General features: G+C 38.9%; 2 long non-coding RNA genes across 2 annotated transcripts; both read right to left on the minus strand.

Moving 5' to 3' along the window:
• Positions 1-392: 392 nt before the first annotated feature.
• Positions 393-956, minus strand: LOC131885152 (uncharacterized). Its single transcript, XR_009373800.1, has 4 exons — positions 929-956; positions 721-864; positions 558-624; positions 393-481 (listed from the first exon to the last, which is right to left on the minus strand). It is a non-coding gene; the product is annotated as an uncharacterized LOC131885152 (long non-coding RNA).
• Positions 952-3,292, minus strand: LOC131885153 (uncharacterized). Its single transcript, XR_009373801.1, has 5 exons — positions 3,112-3,292; positions 2,395-2,426; positions 2,274-2,322; positions 1,077-1,097; positions 952-976 (listed from the first exon to the last, which is right to left on the minus strand). It is a non-coding gene; the product is annotated as an uncharacterized LOC131885153 (long non-coding RNA).
• Positions 3,293-7,435: the final 4,143 nt, after the last annotated feature.

Raw genomic sequence — 7,435 nt, forward strand, 5'->3', positions numbered from 1 at the left:
TCATGGCATGATCCTTGAGAGAACTGAAAGATTAAAAACACCAACTTAGCAAGTGGAGGTTTAGAATGAAATATATCATTTTTATCTCTGATTTCTTTCACTCAATGAGAAACGGATTAAAACAGGAGGTAGTGGCCGAATAAAACCTACATATTTGAATGGCAATATATTATAAGTGTTGCTCATATTGAACTTGTTCTGATTTGGGGTGTAGGAATATGATTAGTGGGGTCGCACTTACACAACAGATAGTGTTGTAACAAGAGCTTTGGTTTTGTGTCTCTTTAGTAACGTACAATTGGCCTTTGGTTTCCATGTTCAAGTGTGAAAGTGTTAACCTCCATTTATGTGAAACACTGAATATAAAACAGATTCTTAACTTACTGTGTTGTCCGAGTTAAAACCGCAAATGACCGGTGAGGCTGTATTTCCTGGTGAACTGAAGACAAACGTATCTGTCAAAAATCGCCAATTATGAGACCTGAAAGATATGAAAAAAGGGACATGTTTGACCACTTTTGACCGCGACGGAAAATGTATTGAACAAATATTAAAACCATTTGGGAGATCCGCTGCGGCCGTCGTTGTGGCAGTCCCTATTGCTGGCCCGGCAATCGCAAAAGTCTGGAACACGAACAATCATATTCAAAACCGAAGTGTTCTTATGTTACATAAGCAAGCCGTAAGTTTCATAAACGTCCATCGCGGCAAGAAACATACCGCAAAGTCCAGTCTTATCCGGCAAATCTCAGGGCATTCCTTGCAGATCGTAAAAACACAAGGATCAGCCGCTGGATTGGTGGGTGCTTGTTTGGGTGAGATAGGTGCAGTTTTGGGAGGTAGTGGCTCCACATCCGATGGTGACTAAAATCATAGTAAGGTTAGAGTTCGGAAATCCTGTCCTATGTTCTCGACACCATCATCTTACATATGCAACAAACGCAAACCCTTGGCGCAAGTCCGCTCGGTGTTCCGCCTGTAATCGTGAAGATAAGTTGCTTCAGTTTAGAAATTACTGGGTTGCTTTTAGGATCAAAGGACAGATAATTTTATTTCAAACTAATTCAAGACTTTACCTTTCGTAGTACATTCATCGGCTTCATTGGTGAGAAAAGTTAATGTATTTGAGAGCTAACACCTTTTTGAGATTGACTTTTGAGAGAGGACAAAGGACTCCTTACTTCGGATTATCACTTCTTTTTTTAAATTATCAAAGTTTATAAATCACAAGACTAGAAAACCTTATGTATACACTTTTAATTTGCCATATAGACCAGGCTATGCAAAATTCACTCAAGAATGCTTAAATATTTTAGAATTAGTTGCTTCGAACAGACCCGGAGCAGTGCTTTCTTTTAGAATTCAAAGTTTTTGCTTTTAACTTTCGCATTAAGGCTTGGACCCTCCATTGTACAGAATGAAGGGTATCTCATCGACTAATCAACAAAAAAGGCCATGGATCTCGTTTTGAAAAAGAAGCACTTGTTCATTTCTTGTTCGTGAAACAGGACGTGAACGTGCAACTAATATTGTAAGGTGAGTTTCTATGATGTGCTTAAAGTTAGCTTTAAGTAAATGTGTTTCTCGGCGGGCAATACTTCCATTAGAATAAAATGTGATATTCTAGTTTTTTCGTGTCAGACAGCATCTATGACATTGTAAAGACCAACACTAAAATATGCTTAATTGTGTTTTAATGTATCCGTGTCAATGTATCTCGGAACTTTTTGAGCAAAGCAAAGAACGGGATTCTCAGTAATGACTTCTGGATTTTTTTGAGAAATCAGTTTGTATAGAGTAATAAAGGTATTAATTATCATTCTTGCTGATGTGTTGCCTCCCGTATCAATTGTCAAAAGCCCCTCGAACAATTATTGCTCGTCGACATAGTTTTAGCTTTGAAATTCACTTGTGGATACAGTAAAGAACGATCTTTTCGCTGAAAAAATATTGTTATGAAGTCATTTTCAGTTGTGTTTCCCTTCTATCCGGAAGCAAAAGTAAATGAAAACGACAAAATTAAACACTAAACGGAAATTTCTAACCGAACACCAATTTGAACCATTTTTTTCTTACCTAATCATGTACAATCTCGTTAAAAGTGAGCGATTAATTCAAAAGACCTTTCGAAATTGGTGGCGGTTCCGCTCGGCAATTACTGGATTGATCCCCTCCAATTGGGACCTTGCTTTTAGGTCAGTTCTGGACTCTCATGTCATATCTGATGCCATATCATAGCACGGATTAGCTCTCATTCATATAAATGTTCTCACAGGTGAAGCACGTTCCATTTCTTGCCCCGGATCCAACACAGGCGATGTTCTGTAAAGAATAAAACAGGATATTAGAACCCGCTCCAAGGAACCAAATAAGCAATGCCATTTTGATTCTCACCGGAAATGTCACGATCTGAAAAGCTGAGAAAACTAAAACGAAAAAGCGCATATAGGCCATGAATAACCAAGGGGAGTAATGGGAACTTAGTTTTGAGCAGGTCTTATCTATGAAAGATTTAGGTGTAGTCCTCCAAAATAATGGAAAGTTCGATGAGCATATCCAGTTGAAGGTGGGTAAGCTTTTCAAACATGTGGTGGATATATACGTATGTTTAAGTCCAGAGATAGCATCACGATGCTAACTCTGTTCAAGTCGATTGTCCAGCCACATCTTGAATATGCTTACCCATTTGGGCTCCAATGAGTTCAGCAGGTTTGCAAAAAGGTCGAACAAGTCCAAAGAATGTTTCACTAGGAACAGCACAGGATTGAGAGAGCTCTCGTATTGGGAGAGACTAAAAGGTTGGGACTGTGAAGTGTTCAGAGAAGGTACGAAAGGTATCTGATATTATACGTTTTCAAAAGCATCACGAGCTTTGTCCAACCCAGGATTTAGAGTCAATTGTAGTGACCGTAGGGGCTTAACGTGCGTTTTGAGAGCACCTTCAAGCCTTCGAGAATTTAGGCTAGTTCGAACTATGAAGTCCACATCTCTTTCCTGCAGCGGTTAGATAAGCCCGTGAAAAACCAAACACAAAAGAAGGTAAAAAAATATAAAAAAAGTAATTGTGCTGGATAACTGGGCAATTCTTTTAAGAAGTAAAATGAGACTTACCTTTGCCCGCTCTTGTGGAGTTGACAAATTCCGAAGAAGACCATTCGAATCCCAAAAGTGATCAAGATGGCGGTGAGTATGAGCGATCCCATTTTGATATGTGTCTGGCCCTTTTAACGGCGAATAAGAAACTGAATTGAAAATTTCAAAGTTAGTTAAAGAAGATATCATGCTCCTTTTACCGGCGGTGTTTCAATAGGGCAACGGGAGCGCACGCCATGGATATTGCGGATCCACGTTTCAAACACTGAAGAATGGAAGCGTTTACATTGGTACTTCCAGGTATTTGTAGACCTATGATGTACCAAATTGTAGTCTTGAATATGATACTAGACCTCAAAGAAAATTTATGCCAAAAAATGTTTATGGCCGTTTTGACCGGACATACAAATTTTGAGAAAACCTTACAATTTTCTTACCTTTTAGACATTTTTTTCCCGTTTATCGAATTTCGTCTAGCTCGTTGTCACATATTTAAATCTTTTTTGCACGTTTTGTCATTTGGGTCCTTATCTGTCGCCTTCCAGCTTATTTTTTACTTGTTGGGGTAGTTTTTCATTTTTTCTAATCATAATAATCTATAATAACCTAACAGAATCAGGTGCGTGCCCAGCCAAGGACTTCTCTAGTAGAGAAGTCCTTGGCCTAGCAAATGTAACAGAAACAAGCAGGGAAAGAGGTTCGAAGGGGCAAAAAACGACCTTTTTGCCATTTAACAACTATTTAGCAATGTGAAAATTTGTATATTTGCATTTTTCTCTCCTTAAAACATTACTTCGGTCACCTTTTTCGCGGCGTAATTGTTAAGTATTCGTGCAAATGAAACTACAGAAATTTTCGACAAATTTCGAGTCCGATTGAGTCACACCTGTGGCAGGGTGATCTGCACTTCTTTTGGGGCGGAGCAACGCAAAATAAAATGCAATTCAATGTGGGAAAGTGTATGTTATGGAGTTGTGGACGGAAATTATTTGAATTTATATAAGTTGGTGTCATTTTGCCTCACGTGACATCCTGTTCATGTCGACCTGGGGTTGCTTTTGTTAGGCGTTTGGTATTCTATTGCGAGTCTTATGGCGAAATAAAATAGGATGCCTGGGCATGATTCGTTGTCATTTCACGAACAAGTGACTATACTACATCGATGAAACTTTTTTTAAAAACCCATGAGTGCGTCACTCGTTTAATTTTCGTCCCAAATTTGAAAATCCAATTAATAGTGTTGACGTAAGGTTAGAGGAAAAGTACAGAGACGGGCTATGAAGTTGGTCCGAAACTTTGGAATGAGCTCTACATACTCGACCCGCCTCCCAAATCTTGCCTTTCTATCGTTGGAGGAAAGGCGTGACCATTTCGACTTTATTTTCATGTTCAAGATGTGTTGTGGGCAAATGCCAATCCCACCTCTGAGCGAAGCCCCCTCTTCTTGGTACTTAAGTCCACGAACCTCCGTTTGAAGGCCAGAGCCCAGTTTTTTAGTAAGCCAAGGAGTGAATCTTAGATCGGGAAAAGGTCGTACTATGCTACATAAGTTGGATTTTTCTCAATTGAAGGTTCACTAGTGTGGGGTTCAACAAAAAAACAAGTGAATTGAGACTTGTCTCATTTTAATGTAAAAGATTCAACCACCTAATTTTCATGATGATGCTGATGATTTTTATTTTTATGGATTCTAGAGAGATGTTGGACAAAATATAAATGTAAAGGTTTGTTTTAAAGGATGAAATCCCTCGGTCTCCACATAAACCGATTGCTTGTTCTAATGGGGTGCGAAACTTGCAATTTTTGCACCCTCCTCTTCCTCGCCACATAAAAATTTACATTCGCCAAACTAAACATAACTACTTGTGTATAGGTTATTGGTTGATGACTGATTATCGAAGAGGCGAGTCCTTCTAAATCCCGACCACTGACTTTGCTTTATGCTTTAAACCTGTATTTATCGTTCCTTTTTTTCAATTTTCCAGTGGCGAAAACAATCAAATACAAATTGGATTCCCACTGACAATAATCTCTTTTGGTTTGAACTGAACTGAAAAAAACAAATACTATGGAAAACAACGTCGTACCACCCTCGCGTTAGTAGAGTCTTGCACCATTAACGGCGCTATGGTTGTTTCAATCTTGAGATGTCATGTATGCTTCAAGTGGGCTGCCGAATGAACCGTGTTGATCCAACCTCGCTGGAATTTTCAAATTGGTTGCTCATTCTCTTAGTTATTTGCGGTTTTCATACCACTGAACAAACTCTGCTCCTCAAATAATGCAACCACTACTTTATTGCTGGATTCTTCGATACGCTCGTCTCCTCTCCTCTCGTCTCACCCGTCTCACCACGGTGGTCAAAAAAGCTTATCAGGTATTGAGAGAAATGCGCATATCCATCTCAACAGTCTTCTTCCTTGCAAAAACAATAAGAACTAATTTTGACGTGATTGATTATTGAAATCCGGCTCAAATTTGTCGCGCATATGGCCAAAAGTTAACAAGATTGGCTTGGATATTTCTGTTGGAATTCCAAAAGGTTTTGTACCACTGTGGCAGTCGTCTCACTGGTGAGAGAGAGGGGCAAGCTGATCATCGAAGAACCCAGCTTATGACTCTATATCAGGCCATGTGCATCTGCATTTGATGGAGACTAATAAATGTTGAGAGAAGTATGACATCGCTAAGTGGCTTGACAAAGGTTGAGAGAAATTATTTTATGCATTTTGGCAAACATGCATTCAACAATTTTCAAAATGTTGACAGGAGCAATTTGAATTCGGCGGCGTCACAAAATGTAAGCTGTATGTAAAAAGGGCTACCATTGGTTGAAACAAAGGCAAACAAAGTCAAAAAGTATTATGCATCCGTCTCACAGTGAATAATCGGAAAATTGTGAATTTGGCAAAGTCTCTATATCGATCTGATTCAAGCAATAGTTTCTTGGGCTGTAGATAGGAATGGTTAGAGGTTCCACAAGGAGGTTCCACAGTTTTTGTGAGAGTGGCCTACTGGTTTCAACTGGATGTGTTCACAAAAGATACCAAACATTTCTCAACTCAAGTCTCCTTTCCAGAATCTCTAAGAGTAAAAGAATAAAGGATCGATCTTCAGTACAATTATTCATATGGAAAATTTCTGCTGGCCCATGAAATTTCCCCCATTCTATCATTTATTTTACTAAATTGACATTGGTGTTATCGAGACCGTCTATCACACTCAAGATCTCATGTCTTCTTTTCATGGCATGGCCATTGGATTTGTAATCTTGAAGTGAACAGATTTCATTCCAATGAATCGCGAATTTACCGAATTCGCCGGACCTGAGCGTGACCAACCATATTCCTCGATGATAAAGGTAAGTTATAAGTTGAAATCAACTCTGACTAAAAGCGGGTAATAATTCCAGCCATGAATATTTGGCCATTCCATTTGAAGCGATCAACTTAAATGATAGAAGAAAGCCCTTTTGTTGCGATGAGTCACTTGAAGCGCTTTCGGAAGACTGTTTCGGTCTTGAGGGATCCTTTTGACACTCTGAGCAACTCGACATGTTCCGTAGACGATGATCAATGATCGATTCAATGTTGAAAGTCGTTCTTGGTCAATACACACGTTTGCTCCGATCATTTTTTTTAATGAGCGAAGTGAATTGTCTTACGAACATCTTAATAAGCGAAGACTGGACTGAAAATCCAGGTATATCGATTTATTTCATGGATACTTTGATCATGAAATCGAACTCGTCTGCAAGTATTTTTTAACGTTTGCATCTTAACATATCAATTGTTTCATGAGCAAGTAATTCCTCAAGTGTCTGGGTAAATAAAGCTTGTTTTTACCAGTGATAGTGGACACTCATTGATGGTTAATAATATGAAAGTGCAGATGAGTTTTCGCACAATTTCTTAAGATGACTCCGGTCTCTTGACGTATGTAAGCCAGGACGTCGGTTAGAGACATGGAAAAAACGTTTTATTAAACACAAATCTTGACAAAGTCTGGACCAAGATCTAACGACGATAATTATCAATCCGATTTAGAGTGAAATCGTTAAGAAATGGACGAAGAGACCCTTATGATTAAAGACGATTTCAAAGTGTGGGAGGGAGCCCGAGTTGAGGATTTTTTTAACTGATTGAACAGCCTATGTACGCCTAATATTTCCAGGTCAATCACAGAATATGCTCCAGATGTCAAAAGAGATATTTTGATTCACATTGTACCAAATGTTGATCATTGCGTGCGTTTGCATCCACGCAGAACCTAAACTTCCAATTCGTGAAGACACTTCGCACATTTTATTGGTTGTGCTGGATCAAATGTAGTTAAAGCCAGA

The sequence above is a fragment of the Tigriopus californicus genome, chromosome 8, assembly GCF_007210705.1.
Source record: "Tigriopus californicus strain San Diego chromosome 8, Tcal_SD_v2.1, whole genome shotgun sequence".
Classification (NCBI taxonomy): domain Eukaryota; kingdom Metazoa; phylum Arthropoda; class Copepoda; order Harpacticoida; family Harpacticidae; genus Tigriopus; species Tigriopus californicus.